We start from the raw sequence: 22,205 nt of genomic DNA on the forward strand, positions 1-22,205 counted from the left end.
TTCCTTGAAGAGCAAAGGGTGATGCAACGTAAGTATTTCCCTCAGTTTTTGAGAACCAAGGTATCAATCCAGTAGGAGGCTCCTCAAAAGTCCCACACACCTAGACAAACAAACAAAGAACTCGCAACCAACGCAATAAAGGGGTTGTCAATCCCTTCACAGCCACTTGCGAAAGTGAGATCTAATAGAGATAGTATGATAAGATAAATATATTTTTGGTATTTTATAATATGGATGCAAAAAGTAAAGATGCAAATAAAAGTAGATTGGAAGCAAATATGATAAAGGATAGACCCGGGGGCCATAGGTTTCACTAGTGGCTTCTCTCAAGATAGCATAAGTATTACGGTGTGTGAACAAATTACTCTCGAGCAATTGATAGAAAAGCGAATAATTATGAGATTATCTAGGCATGATCATGTATATAGGCATCACGTCCGCAACAAGTAGACCGACTCCTTCCTGCATCTACTACTATTACTCCACACATCGACCGACTCCTGCCTGCATCTAGAGTATTAAGTTCATAAGAACAGAGTAACGCATTAAGTAAGATGACATGATGTAGAGGGATAAACTCATGCAATATGATATAAACCCCATCTTTTTATCCTCGATGGCAACAATACAATTCGTGTCTTGCAACCCCTACTGTCAGTGGGTAAGGACACCGCAAGATTGAACCCAAAGCTAAGCACTTCTCCCATGGCAAGAAAGATCAATCTAGTAGGCCAAACCAAACTGATAATTCGAAGAGACTTGCAAAGATAACTCAATCATACATAAAAGAATTCAGAGGAGATTCAAATATTTCTCATAGATAAACTTGATCATAAACCCACAATTCATCGGATCTCGACAAACACAACGCAAAAAGAGTTTACATCGAATAGATCTCCACAAGAGAGGGGGAGAACATTGTATTGAGATCCAAAAAGAGAGAAGAAGCCATCTAGCTAATAACTAAGGACCCGAATGTCAGGACCCCGACTCAATGCCACATCGATCTAGCATGTAACACCTCATATCACTTTGCGGCCTCACGAACGGTATTCCCACGGGTGTCACCTTACCTTTGCCCGGGACCGTTTGCGCCTTTTGGCACACGTATATGATAGTGTCGCTAGCATCGATATGATAAGGAGCCCGGGCTGACATGGCTAGTCGTAAACCCAAAGTGGCACAAACTTACAGGGACAGGCATCCATGACCCAGCATCGAACGTGTCGGTCATCAGCGAGTGAATCCAGGCTGTAGCACTGGGCTAGCAGGACTCCGGTAAACCGGGCTGTAGCAGGCTAACAGGATTCCGGTATTCATCGCGTGACATTTCCCCGAAGGGACATACACAGGAACGAAGAAGGACACATGCCGGCTAACCTAAGTGTTCCGGAGCAGTAGCAAGCTACCATGGCTCAGTGGAAGCACTAGGAGACATTTCCCGGTAAGAGAGGCTACTAAGGATAAACAACTAGATAGCCAGATCCCACACATATCAAGCATTTCAATCAAACACACAATATGCTCGATATGTGCTAATACCACAAGGCATCACAAAATGACTCTACAACACAAGTACTTTATTTAAAGGCTCAGAGAGCCATACATATCATACATACAAGTACGGGTCACATGACGCAGCATTCAAGTCATACAAGCATACAAGCCAACAGCGGAAGTAACTTTGTTGAGTACAGACAACTAGTAAAATAAAAGAGGCTTGGGTAAGCCTGACTATACTACATGGCCCTTCATGAGCTCAGGATCACCACCTGGGCTTTAGCCTACTCATCGATATCGACGTCTACGAAGAACCCATCAGAAGGGGTTGCAGTGTCTTCTGTAAAACGTAAATTAAGCAACATGAGTACAAAGGTACTCAGCAAGACTTACATCAGATCCTACATACATGCACATTATCAAGAAGGGTTGGTGGGGAAATTGCAGCAAGCAAGCTTTGACTCTTGGCTAATCTATCCTACGTGACTCCAACTTGAAATGGTTTTGCACACTCGAGTCCACTACTCACCACTTCAATACACTACCGAGGATCCACCTCCGTCATCCTACGGAAGAGACATCCTCGGCACTCACGCTTATCTTGAGGCTTTTAGTAGTTTCCATTTACTTGTCTATGAACTGTATAGGGAACGAAGTAGTCCTTTATCGCGGACGCGGCTATTCGAATAGATGATGTTAACCCTGCAGGGGTGTACTTCTTCATACACGCTCTCACCACTTACCGCCGTTTACACGACATGTACTTGGCAACCTACAAGCGGAAGCCTGATGTGGGTGTCGGCCACGACCTACCTAAACACCTAAGTCTCTAGTCTAGGTTTATCGCCTATTCAGGTTCCATCCACAGGGAGTCCGGCCGAGGTTTCCACATACGGCCCCGAACAATGTGTGCAGGGTTCCTGAGATACCTAACGGGCATCTGGTACACCGTGCTACGTACCTACCGTATCACAGCCCACCTCGCGGGTCAGCCTGTCCATGGCCTCCAGTAAACTACAAACACCAGAAACTACTAGCAACTCCTGGACAGAGGACTAGGGTGAATAAGAAGCCGAGAGGGTCCATTGGTTTCGGGCCCAATGCATGGTAGTAGCTGATTCTTAAATCACACATACAGATCTCAGTGCTTAAGGACGGCTTCAATGAAACAACCCACCATGTACTCCTACATGGCCTCTCATCGATACCTTTACCAGATCGTGTTCAACACATCACTCTCATACCGACATGATCATTTCACTCTAGCCCATCACCCAGATGAACCAGACCTGACACGACTATAAGCATAGCAGGCATAGCAAGGTAGGAACAACACATACACATGGCTCAATCAACTCCTACACATGCTAGTGGGTTTCATCTAGTTACTGTGACAATGACAGGTCATGCAGAGGAAATGGGTTCAACTACCGTAGCACACAGCAGTTTTAATCGCGTTGCCTTAATGCAGTAAAAGAGAGCAGAGGCGAGAACATGGGTTTGTATTGATATGATCAAATGGTTAGTTGCTTGCCTGATGGGTCCGTGCACTGTGCACTGGTATTGTTCTTCGTTAGGGTATTCGCGATACTCCTCAGGGGCAGAACCTGCCGCAGAGAGCACCGATACACAATCATCACCAAACAATATGCAACAATATGATGCATGCATGAGACATGGCAAAATGAGTGTATTGGGCTAATGCAACTAAGACCAGATGGGTTTGAACCATTTTGAATCAAAGATTCAAGTTCCAAACACATAAGTGGCCCTTTAAAGTGCTTTATCTTGTTCTGCACTAAACAGCAGGTTAACTTGTTTAAACATGCATGAAACCAGTACAGCTGGATAGATTGGATTTTTCTGATCATTTTTCTTATATAACAATTTGCATTTGGAGCTATAGATTAATTTCTATGATTTTTTGAAGTTTGTGGTATTTTCTGGAATTTCCTGTGTAAAAATAATTCCAGTAAATAATTTACTGCGTCAGCATTGCGTCAGGGTGACGTCAGAGGTCAATGGGACAGTCCAGGTCAAACCTGACAGTGGGTCCCGCGTGTCAGTGTAATTAGTTTAACTAAATTCAATTAGTACTAATCTTAGCTAATTAACAGGGCTGGGCCCCACATGTCATTGACCCAGGGGGGTCAAACTGGGCCCACTGGTGGTCAAACGGGGTCAGCGGGGTCAACTCGCCGGCGTTTAGCCGTCGGCGAGGCCAAACGCGGCGATGCAGGTGCGGGTTTTTCCTACAGGGCACCGTTCGAGGCGCCGTTGGGCTCTATGGATAGCTGGGAGCGAGCCGCGGCGGGTGGTGCAGCTGGTTGGGCTCAGGGTCACGGGAAACGGCGCCGGCGACGGGTTTGGCGGCGGCTGGAGCTCGGGCTCGTCGCAAGGGGGCACGGCGAGGCACGTGGGTTAGTGCGTTGTGCTCCTGGGGGTGTGGTGGGGTTAGTGGACAGGATGGCACGGCCGTTGAGTGGCCGGAGCCTCGTCGGCGACGAGCTCCGCGGCGGCGCGTGCAGAAGAACTCGGTGTGCTCGCTATGGTGCACGAGAAGGAGAGCAGAGAGGATAGGGAGGTGGCCCAGCTCACGGTGGTTGCGACGGGGTGGACGGCGAGGTCGGAGACGAACCGGAGCAAGCGGGGCGGCGGAGGCGATCTGGCCGGCAGGAGGTTGAAGACGAGCTCAGTGGAGACGCTCGGGGGCCTCCGGCGGGGCGTGGCTTGGTGGAACGGTCGAGGAGGGAGTGGCGGATCTTCTGGACATGGTGGAGCAACGCAGTGACGACGATGGCTACGGTTACGGCGGCGGAACAGCGGCGGCAGCGTCGGCCATGGTGGAGGAGAGCGAAGGAGAGAGGTAGGGGGAGAATGGACGTGTCCAGGGGGGTCGGGGCGCGACATGGAGGTCGTCCAGGCCAGCAGAGCGGCGAGGGGAGGAAGCAGGGCGGCGGGCAGCTGCATGGCGCGCGCTGGTGCCGGCGTCGAGTACCTGCCTGCTTGCCTGGCCAAGTCAAGCAGCTCGCTGGAGAGGTTGCTGGGCTGGGCCGGCTAGGTGGGCCTGGTGGTGGGCTGCCAGGTGAGGCCAGGTGAGATCCTCTCTCTCTCTCTCTCTCTCTCTCTCTCTCTCTCTTATTTCTGTTTGCTTTTCTATTTTTCTGTAAGTGTTGGGCTTTATTATTAATACTAAAATGTTTCCAAAAATCCTGCAAATAATTGTGGGCTCTGTTGGGATTATTCCTAACAGCCCTCACTTAAATCCAGAATTATTAGGGCATTTGAATTATTTTATAGCATTTCAATGCCCAAATGCAAATAGGTAAAGAATTAATCCAGTGACCTTAGGTGTCCTAGAAAAATGTGAACCACTTTTTGGCAGAGGTTCTGAACCAAGACAAAAATGATGGACATTTTAGAAGGGCATTTCAGGTTCATTGAAAATATTTTTAATAAACCCCAGTTGGTTTTAGAGGGGGCTGGGGGTTCTGTCACCCCCATTTCAAGTTTCTATTGAATGAAATAGACATGATGCAACACTCTAATGCAAGAACTAGCTAGGGTGTGACACCGAAGGTCTGTGGTAAACTACTCACAACTCATCGGAGGGGCTATGGTGTTGATGTAGAAGCCCTCCGTGGTCGATTCCCCCTCCGGCAGAGCACCGACGAAGGCTCCAAGATGGGATCTCGCGGATACAGAAGGATACGGTGGTGGAGATTGTGTTTCGTTGGCTCCCTGGATGTTTTCGGGATACGTAGGCTTATATAGGAGGAAGAAGTACGTCGGTGGCCGCCCGAGGGGCCCACGAGACAGGGGCGCGCCCTATAGGGGGGGCTACGCTCTCGTGGCTTCCTTGGCTGCTTCTTGACTTGCACTCAGAGTCCTCTGGATCACGTTCGTTCCAAAAATCACGCTCCCGAAGGTTTCATTCCGTTTGGACTCCGTTTGATATTCCTTTTTTTCGAAATACTGAAATAGGCAAAAAAACAGCAATACGGGTTGGGCCTCCGGTTAGTAGGTTAGTCCCAAAAATGATATAAATATGTAAAATAAAGCCCATAAACATCCAAAAGGGGTAATATAATAGCATGGAACAATCAAAAATTATAGATACATTGGCGACGTATCAAGCATCCCCAAGCTTAATTCCTGCTCGTCCTCGAGTAGGTAAATGATAAAAAAGAAATTTTTGATGTGGAATGCTACCTAGCATAATTCTCAATGTAATTTTCTTTATTGTGGCATGAATGTTCAGATCCAAATGATTCAAAATAAAAGTTCATATTGATAAAAGAAATAGTAACACTTCAAGCATACTAATCAAAGTAATCATGTCTTCTCAAAATAACATGGCTAAAGAAAGTTCATCCCTACAAAATCATATAGTTAGGCTATGCTTCATTTTCATCACACAAAGATGTACCCAACTTATATACCCCCGATGACAAGCCAAGCAATTGTTTCATACTTAAATAATCTCAAACTTTTTCAACCTTCACGCAATACATGAGCGCGAGCCATGGATATAGCACTATGGGTGGAATAGAATATGATGATTGGGATTGTGTGGAGAAGACAAAAAGGGAGAAAGTCTCACATTGACGAGGATAATCAACGGGCTATGGAGATGCCCATCAATTGATGTCAACATGAGGAGTAGGGATTGCCATGCAACAGATGCACTAGAGCTATAAATGAATGCTTAACAAAATAAAACTAGTGGGTGTGCATCCAACTTGCTTGCTCACGAAGACCTAGGGCATTTGAGGAAGCCCATCGTAGGAATATACAAGCCAAGTTCTATAATGAAAAATTCTCACTAGTATAAAACAACTTATGAGACTCACTATATGAAAAACATGGTTCTACTTTGAAGCACAATATATGAGACTCACTACATGAAGAACAAGGTGCTACTTTGAAGCACAAGTTTGGGAAAAGAGATAGTAACATTGCCCTTTTTATTTATTTTCTTTTTTTCTTTTCTTCTCTTTTTCCTATTTTTTTCTTTGGCCTTTTTTGGGCAATGCTCTAATAATGATGATCACCACACTTCTATTGATTACAACATATGAATTACAACTCGAAACTAGAACAAGATATGACTCTATATGAATGCCTCCGGCGGTGTACCGGGATGGTGCAATGAATCAAGAGTGAAATGTATGAAAAATAATGCATGATGGCTTTGCACAAATACAATGTCAACTACATGATCATGCAATGGCAATATGACAAAAGTAAAGTATGTCATGATGATGATGAACGAAACGGTGGAAAGTTGCATGGCAATATATCTCGGAATGGCTATGGAAATGCCATAATAGGTAGGTATGGTGGCTGTCTTCAGGAAGATATAAGGAGGTTTATGTGTGATAGAGCGTATCGGATCACGGGGTTTGGATGCACCGGCGAAGTTTGCACCAACTCTCAAGGTGAGAAAGGGCAATGCATGGTAACGAAGAGGCTAGCAATGGCGGAAAGGTAAAAGTGCGTATAATCCATGGACTCAACATTAGTCAAAAGAACTCATATACTTATTGCAAAAATTTAGAAGTCATCAAAAATCAAGCACTACGCGCATGCTCCTAGGGGGATAGATTGGTAGGAAAAGACCATCGCTCGTCCCCGACCGCCACTCATAAGGATGCACAAGCCAGGTACACTTCATGTTTCAAATTTGTTACACAACTTTAACCATACATGCATGCTACGGGACTTGCTAACTTCAACACAAGCATTCTTTAAATTCATAATCACCCAACTAGCATGACTTTAATATCACTACCTCCATATCTCAAAACAATTATGAAGTATCAAATTGATCAAAGCATCCAATTCACTTCCTATGATAGTTTTTATTATACCCAACTTGGATACCTACCATTCTAGGACCAATTTTATAACCAAAGCAAATACCATGCTGTTCTAAAATACTCTCAAAAAGATATAAGTGAAGCATGAGAGGCTAGCAATTTCTACAAAAATAAGTCACCATCGTGCTCTAAAAGATATAGTGAAGCACTAGAGCAAAAACTATCAAGCTCAAAAGATACAAGTGAAGCACATAGAGTATTCTAGCAAATTCAATCAAGTAGGCTTCTCCCAAAAGGTGTGTACAGCAAGGATGATTGTGGTAAACTAAAAAGCAAAGACTAATATAATACACGACGCTCCAAGCAAAACACATATAATGTGGCGAATAAAAATATAGCTCCAAGTAAAGTTACCAATGAACGAAGACGAAAGAGGGGATGCCTTCGCGGGGCAACCCCAAGCTTAGGCTTTTGGCTATCCTTGAATATCTTGGGGTGCCATGGGCATCCCCAAGCTTAGTCTCTTGCCACTCCTTATTCCATAATCCATAAAAGCTTTACCTAAAACTTGAAAACTTCACAACACAAAACTCAACAGGAAATCTTATAAGCTCCGTTAGTGAAAGAAAACAAAACCACCACATAAGGTACTGTAATGAACTCATTCTTTATTTATTTTGGTGTTAAACCTACTGTATTCCAACTTCTCTATGGTTTATAAACTATTTTACTAGCCATAGATGCATCAAAATAAGCAAACAACACACGAAAAACAGAATCTGGTAAAAATAGAACAGTCTGTAGCAATCTGCAACTAACGCAAACTTCTGGAACTATAAAAATCCTAAAAAAATAGGAAGTCCTGGAAATTTTGTCTATTGATCAGAAGCAAAAATAATCAACGCAAAATCACGTTTCTTTGATTTAAAAAAACTAATTTCGTGCATGTAAAGTTTCTGTATTTCAGCAGAATCAAATCAACTATCATCATAGGTTATCCTATAGGTTCTACTTGGCACAAACACTAATTAAAAGATAAAAACACATCTAAACAGAAGGTAGATGCAAGATTTATTACTAAACAGGAACAAAAACAAAAACACAAAGGAAATTGGGTTGCCTCCCAACTAACGCTATCGTTTAACGCCCCTAGCTAGGCATAAAATCGAAGATAGATCTAAGTAGTGCTATCTTTGGCACTAAATTCATAAGTAGCCTGCATGATAGATTCATATGGTAATTTGACTTTCTTTCTTGGAAAGTGCTCCATGCCTTTCTTTAATGGAAATTTGAATCCAATATTCCCTTCCTTCATATCAATAATCGCGCCAATCGTTCTAAGGAAAGGTCTACCCAGAATAATAGGGCAAGAAAGATTGCAATCTATATCAAGAACGATAAAATCTACGGACACCAAATTTATATTTTCAACAATGAGAACATCATTGATCCTTCCCATTGGCTTTTTAATGGTGGAATCCGCAAGGTGCAAATTTAAAGAGCAATCATCAAGATCATGAAAACCTAGAATATAACATAAAGTTTTCGGAATCGTGGAAACACTAGCACCCAAATCACACAAAGCAAAACACTCATGATCTTTAATTCTAATCTTTATAGTAGGTTCCCACTCATCATTGAGTTTTCTAGGTATAGAAACTTCCAAATTAAGTTTTTCATCATAAGATTGCATCAAGGCATCGACGATATGTTTGGTAAAAGCTTTATTTTGACTATAAGCATGATGAGAATTAACAACGGATTGCAACAAGGAAATACAACCTTCTAAAGAACAATTATCATAATCAAATTCCTTGAAATCCGAGATAGTGGGTTCAATGCTATTTAAAGTCATGACCTCTCCAATCCCACTTTTACCAAACTTAGCATCAAGATCTAAAAACTCCGAATTCTTCGGACGCCTTCTAGGTAAAGTTGACTCATCTTCAGTCCCATTATTATCAAGATTCATATTGCAAAACAAAGATCTAATAGGAGACGCATCAATAACTTTAAGATCTTCATCATTATTTTCATCTAACTGTTCTGGTTTGGCGGCCATCTTATTGACTAAGGTGGCTTGCTTATCAGAAATTTTGGCTATAGCATTTTCAAGCTGGGTAATTTGAGAGTTCACACCATAAAATTCTTTATTCATATCATCAAGCTCTTTGTTCATAAACCCCAAAACACCTTTTTGTTCCTTAAGCTCTTTTCTGAAGAAATTATTATGCTCAAATTGCAAATTCATAAAGCTTCTAATATTTGATTCAATCTCTTCCAACCTTCTAAGAAGGTGGTCGGTACTCTTAGGCAAAGCCATAAGGACAAACAAGCACACAAGCAAACATAAAAAGGCAAGTAAAAAAGAGAGAAGATTGGGAAAGAGAGGGCGAATAAAACGGCAAGGGTGAAGTGGGGGAGAGGAAAACGAGAGGCAAATGGCAAATAATGTAAATGCGAGGGAGATAAGTTTGTGATGGGTACTTGGTATGTCTTGACTTGAGCGGAGACCTCCCCGGCAATGGCACCAGAAATCCTTATTGCTACGTCTTGAGCTTGCGTTGGTTTTCCTTGAAGAGGAAAGGGTGATGCAACAATAGTAGCGTAAGTATTTCCCTCAGTTTTTGAGAACCAAGGTATCAATCCAATAGGAGGCTCCTCAAAAGTCCCACGCACCTACACAAACAAATAAAGAACTCGCAACTAACGCAATAAAGGGGTTGTCAATCCCTTCACGGCCACTTGCGAAAGTGAGATCTAATACATATAGTATGATAAGATAAATATATTCTTGGTATTTTATAATATATATGCAAAAAGTAAAGATGCAAATAAAAGTAGATTGGAAGCAAATATGATAAAGGATAGACCCGGGGGCCATAGGTTTCACTAGTGGCTTCTCTCAAGATAGCATAAGTATTACGGTGGGTGAACAAATTACTGTCGAGCAATTGATAGAAAAGCGAATAATTATGAGATTATCTAGGCATGATCATGTATATAGGCATCACGTCCGCAACAAGTAGACCGACTCCTGCCTGCATCTAATACTATTACTCCACACATCGACCGACTCCTGCCTGCATCTAGAGTATTAAGTTCATAAGAACAGAGTAACACATTAAGTAAGATGACATGATGTAGAGGGATAAACTCATGCAATATGATATAAACCCCATCTTTTTATCCTCTATGGCAACAATACAATACGTGCCTTGCAACCCCAGCTGTCACTTGGTAAGGACACCGCAAGATTGAACACAAAGCTAAGCACTTCTCCCATGGCAAGAAAGATCAATCTAGTAGGCCAAACCAAACTGATAATTCGAAGAGACTTGCAAAGATAACTCAATCATACATAAAAGAATTCAGAGGAGATTCAAATATTTCTCATAGATAAACTTGATCATAAACCCACAATTCATCGGATCTCGACAAACACACCGCAAAAAGAGTTTACATCGAACAGATCTCCACAAGAGAGGGGGAGAACATTGTATTGAGATCCAAAAAGAGAGAAGAAGCCATCTAGCTAATAACTATGGACCCGAAGGTCTGTGGTAAACTACTCACAACTCATCGGAGGGGCTATGGTGTTGATGTAGGAGCCCTCCATGGTCTATTCCCCCTCCGGCAGAGCGCCAACGAAGGCTCCAAGATGGGATCTCGCGGATACAGAAGGTTACACCGGTGGAAATTGTGTTTCGATGGCTCCCTGTGAAAGGATCGAGAAGAGGTGTCTAGAGGGGGGGTGATTAGACACTATGTACCAAAAGTTGTAGTTCTTAACTTCTTTAAGTTTAAGTGGAGTTTTAGGCACAAGTTTAACACTCACAATACATAACAAGCAAGCATGCAAAGAGTATATGAGGATCGGAAAGTAAAGCATGCAACTTGCAAGAATGTAAAGGGAAGGGATTGGAGAATTCAAACGCAATTGGAGACATAGATGTTTTTGTCGTGGTTCCGATAGGTGGTGCTATCGTACATCCACATTGATGGAGACTTCAACCCATGAAGGGTAACGGTTGCGCGAGTCCACGGAGGGCTCCACCCAGGAAGGGTCCACGAAGAAGCAACCTTGTCTATCCCACCATGGCCGTCGCCCACGAAGGACTTGCCTCACTAGCGGTAGATCTTCATGAAGTAGGCGATCTTCTTGCCCTTACAAACTCCTTGGTTCAACTCCACAATCTTGTCGGAGGCTCCCAAGTGACACCTAGACAATCTAGGAGACACCACTCTCCAAGAAGTAACAAATGGTGTGTTGATGATGAACTCCTTGCTCTTGTGCTTCAAATGATAGTCTCCCCAACACTCAACTCTCTCTCACAGGATTTGGATTTGGTGGAAAGAAGATTTGAGTGGAAAGCAACTTGGGGAAGGCTAGAGATCAAGATTCATATGGTAGGAATGGAATATCTTGGCCTCAACACAAGTGTAGGTGGTTCTCTCTTAGAAAATGTATGCTGGAATTGTAGGTTCATTCTGATGGCTTTCTCCATGAAGGAAGAGGAGGGGGAGGGGTATATATAGCCTCCACACAAAATCTAACCATTACACAGAACTTGCCAAACTCGGTGGGACCAAATTGAGAAACTCTATCGGACAGATTCAGCAAATCTAGTGACCGTTAGGATTTTCGGTGGGACCAACATGCAACTCGGTAAGACCGATATGATTAGGGTTAGGGCATAACGTAATCTCGATGAGACCGATTACACAAACTCGGTAGGACCGATTTTGGTAATAAGCTAACCAGAGAGTTGGTCAGGCAAACTCAGTGAGACCGATTACACCAACTCGGTGGGACCGATTTTGGTAATAAGCTAACCAGAGAGTTTGCATTGTAATCTCAGTAGTACCGATTACTCAAACTCGGTGAGACCGATTTTGGTAATGGACATACACAGAGCGATTACGATCCCATCTCGGTGAGACCGAGATCCCTATCGGTAAGACCGATTTGCCTAGGGTTTGTGGCAGTGGCTATGACATCTAAACTCGGTGGCGCCGGATAGAAAGAATCGTTGGGGCTGAGTTTGACTTTTGGTTTAGGTCATATGTGGATGTGAGAAAGTAGTTGAGGGCTTTGGAGCATATCACTAAGCATTTTGAGCAAGCAAGCCATTAAGCAACACCTCATCCCCTCTTGATAGTATTGGCTTTTCCTATAGACTCAATGTGATCTTGGATCACTAAAATAGAAAATGTAGAGTCTTGATCTTGGAGCTTGTGCCAATCCTTTGTCCTTAGCATATTGAAGGGGTTCCACATCCTCTAGTCCATGCCACTCCATTGTTGAACTTGTCTGAAACATACTAGGTAGAAGTATTAGTCCAACAAGAGATATGTTGACATTAATTACCAAAATCACCCAGGGAGCACTTGTGCTTTCAATCTCCCCCTTTTTGGTAATGTATGAAATCATGTAAATATGGAATATAGAAGCATAACCATGACAGAGTAGGCAATGTGTTACATGTATCTTGGCTATATGCATCAAAGCAAAAGATGTGAATATGGGAAATGTACCTTCATGCTCATGAGTCCTTCTTGCAAACAATATGTACATCAGCAAGAATTCCTCATACACATGATTGTGTTGCATATACTTACCTTGTGGTCTTGAGTTGGCTTAGGATGGAATGAACCTATGAAAATAAGGTTAGATAACATAGATGTACTTACTAGCTAGAGCAAACAGAAAGAAACCACAAGAGTACCAAGACTGGGATGACATGTAGAGTGAGTACTAAGTACCACATTGGATATAGGCATGTCCCCAAAGGTAAAGATGTGCAATGAATTTAAAGACTTCCTTCCCTTAGATGTCTTGCTCCCCCTGAATCTAGCATGGGATACTGGGAGAAGATAGGGAACAGAAAATCAGAGCAAAATCAGAGCTCAAAGAAACAGATGAACAGAGATAATGCAAATAAGCACATATGAACATGTCTTTCCCCTCAAGAAGACATGTGGCATCTCTCCTCTTGAACACCAAGCATCTGGGATCCTTGAAGATTACTCTCTTCTTGAGTATTCTCTCCCCCTAGAGATATGAGTATTCTCTCCCCCTAGAGATTTGATGAAGCTTTGATGTGATCTCTCTCTCCCCCTTTGACATCAATTTCTAAGAAGGGCCTTCTGGAATTTGTCGTGAATGGGTTTGGTCCTTGAGTCATAGTACAAAGTACTAAGGTAAATGTGATGCTTGTAGAGGACAAGATTCATTGAGTGGAGCTGGATCACGAGTAATGCAGGAATAAATGGCAAAATGTCTTTCCTGTAATGAAATCGGTGGCACCGAGTGGTACGCTTCGGTTGCACCGAAAGAATTTGGTTAGACCGAAAACAAGAGACCGGTGTGATCGAGTTCATCACAGAGAAAACACTTGTCACCTCAGCTCACTAGACAAGCAAGATCTCACAAGGATTTGCAAGGAATTAACTGAAAGATTTGCAATGAATTTGATGCAGGGAATGCAGAACAAATAGAATGGAAAAGAAAAGAAATCTAGATGAAGTTTTTTTTGAATGAAAAGGGGAAAGAAATATGCATGAGACAAATGCAAGAGCATAGAAAAGAACACAAGAAAGCTTCATCTAGAGATGGTCGGCGACAAAGTCACCTATGTTAGAGTATATTGACTTAGGAGTCAAGTGAGATCACTTGATCATAGGTCATACTCATCGTTTAAGATCAAAATGGGGTTACCATTTTTCGTTTAAGCAGCTTGTTGTATTCACATCTTGTCGAGTTGCTTTGACTCATGACTTTGAGTAAAGCTTCTCTAAGATGGAATAACATACCTTGGGTGGTGATGTTGATCGTGATCATGTAGTTGAACTTGTGTGGGTTGCTCAAGGTTGATGTAGCTCATCAAGAGTTGGGAGCACCACTTGGAATTTGAGTTCATCTACCTACATGGGTTAGTTTTTTCAAGGAAGAGCACTTGTGTATCCAAAATGACAATCATGAAGTTCAATAATAAATTTGTCAAAGGATATGTTTGAATGGTTCCGTGCTTCCTTGTCTTCAACCACCATTGTGTAGAGACTTGGTGATGTAGAGATTGCTCAAGATGTGAGTGAGTTGCAATCTCATATATTTAGATTCATCCAAGTGCCTACAAGGGTTAGATAACATGTAAGGTGCTAATGTATCCAAGACATAAGATAGTCATCATAAGAAAAATATCAAGGATTTGTCATAGACTCATGTCTTGCATGTATCCAATGGAGTTCCTACTCCAAGTTTGAAGCATCAATGATGTTCAATTCACCTATTAACCTGCAAAACACTTTCTCATCAAGTGGTTTAGTGAAAATATCCACTAATTGTTTTTCGGTGCGAACATGCTTAAGATTAATGTCCTCGTTTGGCAACGTGATCTCGAATGAAATGATGACGAACTTCAATATTCTTAGTTCGAGAGTGTTGCATGGGATTGTGAGCAATCTTTATAGCACTCTCATTGTCACATAGTAACGGAACATGTTTCACATATATCCCATAATCTTTAAGAGTTTGGGTCATCCAAAGTAATTGAGCACAACATGAACCAGCGGCAATGTATTCCGCTTCGGCGCTGGACAAGGATACCGAGTTTTGTTTCTTGGAAGACCAAGACACAAGAGATCTACCAAGAAATTGACAAGTACCCGAAGTGGACTTTCTATCAACCTTGTCACCGGCATAGTCCGAGTCGGAGTACCCAACAAGATCGAAAGAGGCCCTCTTGGGATACCAATGCCAAAATTTGGTGTATGGATTAAGTATCTCACTATCCTTTTCACGGCCTTAAGATGACATTCTTTAGGAGCATCTTGATATCGTGCACACATGCACACACTTAGCATGATATCAGGACATGAAGCACATAGATATAACAATGAACCAATCATAGAGCGATAAACCTTTTGATCAACCGGTTCACCATCTTTGGTCAAATCAAGATGTCCACTAGTAGGCATGGGTGTATTCATACCTTTGCATTCTTGCATATTGAACTTCTTGAATAAGTCCTTGGTGTACTTTGTTTGAGAGACAAAGGTACCTTCCTTAGTTTGCTTGATTTGCAAACCAAGAAAGAATTTGAGTTCACTCATCATAGACTTCTCAAACTTCTCCGATATTAGCTTTCCAAACTTTTCACTAAAATGAGGGTAAGTAGAACCAAATATAATATCATCAACATAGATTTGGCACACAAATAGTTCTCCATTCACCCTTTTAGTAAAAAGAGTAGAATCTATTTTTCCAATTTCAAAGCCTTTTTCAATAAGGAACTTGGTCAAGCATTTATACCATGCTCTAGGAGCTTGTTTAAGACCATAAAAAGCTTTGTGCAGTTTATAAACATGATCAGGTTTCTTAGGATTAACAAAGCCGTGAGGTTGTTTAACATAAACTTCCTCCTCTATTTCACTATTTAGAAAAGCACTTTTAATGTCCATTTGGTACAAGGTGATATCATGGTGATTAGCATAGGCAGGTAAGATGCGAATGGACTCAAGTCTAGAAACGGGAGCATAAGTCTCACCATAGTCCATACCTTTGACTTGTGTGTAGCCTTGGGAGACAAGACGTGCTTTGTTGCAAACTACTTGTCCATCTTCATCTTTCTTGTTGCGAAACACCCATTTGGTACTGATGATGTTGTGGTTGTTGTCGGGCTTCTCAACCAATGTCCAAACTTGATTTCTCTCAAAGTTGTGTAGCTCTTCATGCATAGCATTTATCCAATCCCGGTCTTCCAATGCTTCTTCAACCTTCATAGGTTCAATGCTAGAGATGATTGAATAGTGTTCACAAAAGTTTGCTAAACGAGTTTTAGAGCGAGTGATTCTCCCGGTTTGGATATCTTTGTAGATTTGCTCAACGGGATGATCTTTAGCAATTCTTGCTCGAACTCGTGAAAGCTTTTGCTTGGGTCTTGGTTGAACACCTTCTTCATCTTGTTCTTCTTCTTGGCCTTCTTCATTGTTGACGTTGTCATTCTCTTGTCATGGTGGAGAAGGAGGTTGTTGACGTTCGTCTTGGTGCACTTCCTCGTTTTCTTCATCTTGGTGTGTCCCATTTGTGGATGCTTTCGTATCAACTCTTGGTTCACTTTGTCGTGAGGTAGAAGCTTCCACTTGGACGGACGAGGTACTCTCCTTCACCACCGTTGGACGAATCTTGCCAATAGACAAGTCTAGAATTGCTTCCGAGGGGTCTTTGTCTCCTACATCAATTGGCAATTGCTCTACTTGGGAGCCGTTAGATTCATCAAACTTCACATCTACCGTTTCTTCAACCTTTCGGGTAAAATTGTTGTAGACACGGTATGTGTGAGAGTTTGAGTCATAACCAAGTAGGAAACCTTCATGAGACTTAGGAGCAAATTTAGAACGACGATGCTTATCAAGAATGTAGCACTTTGAGCCGAATACTCGAAAGTATCCAACTTGGGGTTTGTTACCGGTGAGAAGCTCGTATGCCGTCATGCTGAGTAGCTTGTGAAGATACAAGCGATTTGTTGCATGACAAGTTGTCTCAACCGCTTCTGCCCAAAAGTGCTTCGGCGTCTTGTACTCATCAAGCATCGTTCTCGCCATTTCGATGAGTGTCTGGTTCTTCCTCTCAACAACTCCATTTTGTTGAGGTGTGTACGTAGCCGAGAACTCATGTGAAATACCTTCTTCATCAAGAAAGGTATCCACATTTGCGTTCTTGAACTCCGTTCCGTTGTCGCTGCGAACCTTCTTGATCTTCACTTCAAATTGATTTTGGGCCTTCCTAGCAAAGTTTTTGAAGATCTTTTGAACCTGCGATTTATCATCGAAAAAGAACACCCACGTAAATCTTGAAAAATCATCAACTATAACTAGACCAAAAGAGTTTCCAATGAGACTCTTGTAGGCGTTGAGACCAAAAAGATCCATGTGAAGTAGCTCGAGTGGCCTCCTTGTGGTCATGATGTTCTTCACGGGATGCCTTCCTCCAACCTGTTTACCTGCTTGACAAGCGCTGCAAAGTCTATCCTTAGCAAATATGACATCGTTAACTCCAAGGATATGATTTCCTTTAATAAGCTTGTCAAGGTTTCGCATGCCAACAGGACCTAATCGTCTCTGCCATAACCAGCCTTTAGAGGATTTAGCAATAAGGCAAGTTCTAGGTTGAGCCCTTTTAGTGAAATCAACAATGTATAGATCACCTCTACGTACACTGGTAAAGACCATTTTATGATTATCTCTACGAAACACTTGGCAATCTACTTCAGTAAATAGGACATTTAAACCAAAATCAGCAAGTCTAGATACTGAAAGCAAGTTGTAGCCAAGAGATTCAACGAGCATGACATTTTGTATGGAGCTATCATGTGATATGGCCACCTTACTGAGGCCAACCACCTTACCCTTTGAGTTATCACCAAAAGTGACACACTTTCGAGGACCATCATTTTCAGCAAGCTCACGAAACATATCTTTATCTCCGGTCATGTGATCGGTGCATCCACTATCAAGAACCCATTCCTTTCCTCCTGCCATATATCCCCGAGGATTTGCCATAAGACCAAAGTGTCTCATTGCATCATCAAGATCAAAGTCACTATCATCATCCTCATCATAGTATCCATGTTCAACATCGTCATGTGGTGGATCAAATCCTAGAGAGGGTGATACGTTAGAGTGAGTTTGACAATGATCTTGTTTATGAATTTTTATAGCTTCAGAAATAATATCACTAATAATTCCAACATCTCCTTTGGCACACATAAGGTTTGTAAGCTCAAATAGACAATCACCAAACATAGGATCACTAGAATTCATCTTACTCAAGGCAATAGACTTATGGAGAATTTCATCTAGATTTTTTAAAGAATAATTTGGAAAACGTTCCTCAAGAAATTTCCATATAGTGTAGGCACACTTAAGAGTAGGCAAATACCCAATCAAGTTTCTAGGCAAGCCTGTAGTGATAAGTTCAACAGTTCTAAGATTGTGAATCATGTCAATTGACTCATCAAGGCTAGGATGCATAGGATCAACATGAGGTGCACAAGGGCTAGCAATGTACTTGTTCAAATGATATTGACTGAAAATCACAAGCGTCTCATTTTTCCACTCATGAAAGTACTCTCCATCAAGTATAGGCACTCTATGTCTAAGACTCCCAATAGTAGACTCATCCATCTTCCTCCAAATGGAGACCAAAGCTCTGATACCAATTGAAAGGATCGAGAAGAGGTGTCTAGAGGGGGGTGATTAGACACTAAGTACAAAAAGTTGCAGTTTTTAACTTCTTTAAGTTTAAGTGGAGTTTTAGGCACAAGTTTAAGACTCACAATACATAACAAGCAAGCATGCAAAGAGTATATGAGCAGCAGAAAGTAAAGCATGCAACTTGCAAGAATGTAAAGGCAAGGGATTGGAGAATTCAAACGCAATTGGAGACACGGATGTTTTTGTCGTGGTTCCGATAGGTGGTGCTATCGTACATCCATGTTGATGGAGACTTCAACCCACGAAGGGTAACGGTTGCGCGAATCCACGGAGGGCTCCACCCACGAAGGGTCCACGAAGAAGCAACCTTGTCTATCCCACCATGGCCGTCGCCCACGAAGGACTTGCCTCACTAGCGGTAGATCTTCACGAAGTAGGCGATCTCCTTGCCCTTACAAACTCCTTGGTTCAACTCCACAATCTTGTCGGAGGCTCCCAAGTGACACCTAGACAATCTAGGAGACACCACTCTCCAAGAAGTAACAAATGGTGTGTTGATGATGAACTCCTTTCTCTTGTGCTTCAAATGATAGTCTCCCCAACACTCAACTCTCTCTCGCAGGATTTGGATTTGGTGGAAAGAAGATTTGAGTGGAAAGCAACTTGGGGAAGGCTAGAGATAAAGATTCATATGGTAGGAATGGAATATCTTGGCCTCAACACAAGTGTAGGTGGTTCTCTCTCAGAAAATGTATGCTGGAAGTGTAGGTTCAGTCTGATGGCATTCTTCCTGAAGGAAGAGGAGGTGGAGGGGTATATATAGCCTCCACACAAAATCTAACCGTTACACACAACTTGCCAAACTCGGTGGGACCGAATTGAGAAACTCGGTCGGACCGATTCAGCAAATCTAGTGACCGTTAGGATTTTTGGTGGGACCGACATGAAACTCGGTAAGACCATTATGATTAGGGTTAGGGCATAACGTAATCTCGGTGAGGCCGATTACGCAAACTCGGTAGGACCGATTTTGGTAATAAGCTAACCAGAGAGTTGGTCAGGCAAACTCGGTGAGACCGATTACACAAATTCGGTGGGACCGATTTTGGTAATAAGCTAACCAGAGAGTTTGCATTGTAATCTCGGTAGTACCGATTACTCAAACTCGGTGAGACCGATTTTGGTAATGGACATACACAAAGAGATTACAATCCATCTCGGTGAGACCGAGATCCCTATCGGTGAGACCGATTTGCCTAGGGTTTGTGGCAGTGGCTATGACATCTGAACTCGGTGGTGCCGGATAGAAAGAATCGGTGGGGCCGAGTTTGACTTTTGGTTTAGGTCATATGTGGATGCGAGAAAGTAGTTGAGGGCTTTGGAGCATATCACTAAGCATTTTGAGCAAGCAAGCCATCAAGTAACACCTCATCCCCTCTTGATAGTATTGGATTTTCCTATAGACTCAATGTGATCTTGGATCACTAAAATAGAAAATGTAGAGTCTTAATCTTGGAGCTTGAGCCAATCCTTTGTCCTTAGCATATTGAAGGGGTTCCACATCCTCTAGTCCATGCCACTCCATTGTTGAACTTGTCTGAAACATACTAGGTAGAAGTATTAGTCCAACAAGAGATATGTTGACATTAATTACCAAAATCACCCAATGAGCACTTGTTCTTTCATCCTGGATGTTTTCGGGGTACGTAGGCTTATATAGGAGGAAGAAGTACATCGGTGGCCGCCCGAGGGGCCCACGAGACAGGGGGGCGCGCCCTATAGGGGGGGCACCCTACCCTCTCGTGGCCGCCTCGGCTGCTTCTTGACTTGCACTCCGAGTCCTCTGGATCACGTTCGTTCCAAAAATCACGCTCTTGAAGGTTTCATTCCGTTTGGACTCCATTTGATATTCCTTTTCTTCGAAATACTGAAATAGGCAAAAAAACAGCAATACGGGCTGGGCCTCCGGTTAGTAGGTTAGTCCCAAAAATGATATAAATGTGTAAAATAAAGCCCATAAACATCCAAAAGGGGTAATATAATAGCATGGGACAATCAAAAATTATAGGTATGTTGGAGACGTATCAGGTAGCTAGAAGGAGATTGTTAAGTGTGAGTGTGTGTTTTACCCATCCAGGCGGAAGTTATGTGCGCACAAGAGGAGAACGATACGATGTGGCGTTAGGATTGAGGGTAATTAACTACGTATGGAGACATAGAGACCTTGAACATGCATTTGTGAGAGGTATACATGTATACGTGGGATGTGTGTGTGTGCGCGCGCGCATGATCGAGATAAAAGAAAGAAGACATAAGTCATAAGATCAACGACATGGGAGAGACGGATCGGTATGACAACATGCATGCATGTGAGAATGCAGGGAAGAAGGCCCGCCTATTGAGCATGTGTTTTTGTCTTTAAGAGATAGTGGCGTGGGCTGGAGCATGCATGTATGGCGAACAGAGGGAGTGAGGCACAACGATTGTGCAAAAGAGATCAACCTATAAATGCATATGTATGGAGAGATATATATAGTGTGGGTGATAGGAAGCAAGACTCCGTGAGAGAAAGAAATGTTGACGGAGAAACTACAGATAGATACAGAGATGGAGATGCTAGCTAGAGGGACATCTGCTAGTTTGGGTGTTGGAGATGACCGCCGGGTGGTTTAGAGGGTGAAGTTATATATATGTGTGAGAGAGCACTTGACTGCATGTAGAGAGAAACATATGTAGTGTGCGTGATAGGAATCAAGAGTGAGGGCGAGAAAGAAGGTTGATGGAGAAACAGATAAATAAAAAGATAAAGATGCTAGTAGTGTGCGTTAGAGATAGGAGTCGAGTGGATCAGAAGGCTGAGTTATGTGTGTGGGTGTGAGAGAGATAGAGAGAGGGTGCATGTGAGTCACATACAAACAAATATCAGAGAGAAATGAGATCCTGAGAGACGGAGTTTTGTGTCTGCAAGAGAGAAAGATATTTCACAACGAGAGTGATAGCTAGAGAGACATATGAGGGAATGCAAGATATCTCTAGGGAGAGAGAGTGTGTGAGAGCGACATATAAGAGAAAAATGGAGAAATATGAGACCCTGCGAGACAGAGTTTGTGTTTGTGTGTGAGAAAGAGATATTTAAGAGGAAGAGTCGTAGGTTCTCATATCTAAGGAGCGAAAGACATCTCTATATGAGGGGTGTGCGAGTGGCATACATGGGAATAGTAGAGAGAAATGAGACCCCGGGAGACAAAGTTTTGTGTTTGTGTGAGAGAAAGAGATTCCACATGGAGAATCATAGTTAGAGACACATAGCAGGGAGCGAGATATATTTACAGAGAGATAGAGTGATGAAGGTCGAGGGAGAGAGTACCGTCAGTGTGTTACGAAGATAAAAGATCATTCTTGACATACAGGTAGCACGAGAGATACCTGAGAGACGATGAACGTGTATAGGTCCAGAGAGATAGTCCTATATAAGCATGAGTGATAGCTACACGAGACGAATATCTGGATTAAAGGGGATTCAAATATTTAAACTGGAGATCACGACATCGATAATATCATAACGCAAATTGGTGTATCAAACATGCATATTCATTTGAATTTGGGCACACGTGTAATGTTGTATAGTTTATCAATATTGGTGATCCATAGATTCTTTAATTACAC

The sequence above is a fragment of the Triticum dicoccoides genome, chromosome 3B, assembly GCF_002162155.2.
Source record: "Triticum dicoccoides isolate Atlit2015 ecotype Zavitan chromosome 3B, WEW_v2.0, whole genome shotgun sequence".
Taxonomy (NCBI): Eukaryota; Viridiplantae; Streptophyta; class Magnoliopsida; order Poales; family Poaceae; genus Triticum; species Triticum dicoccoides.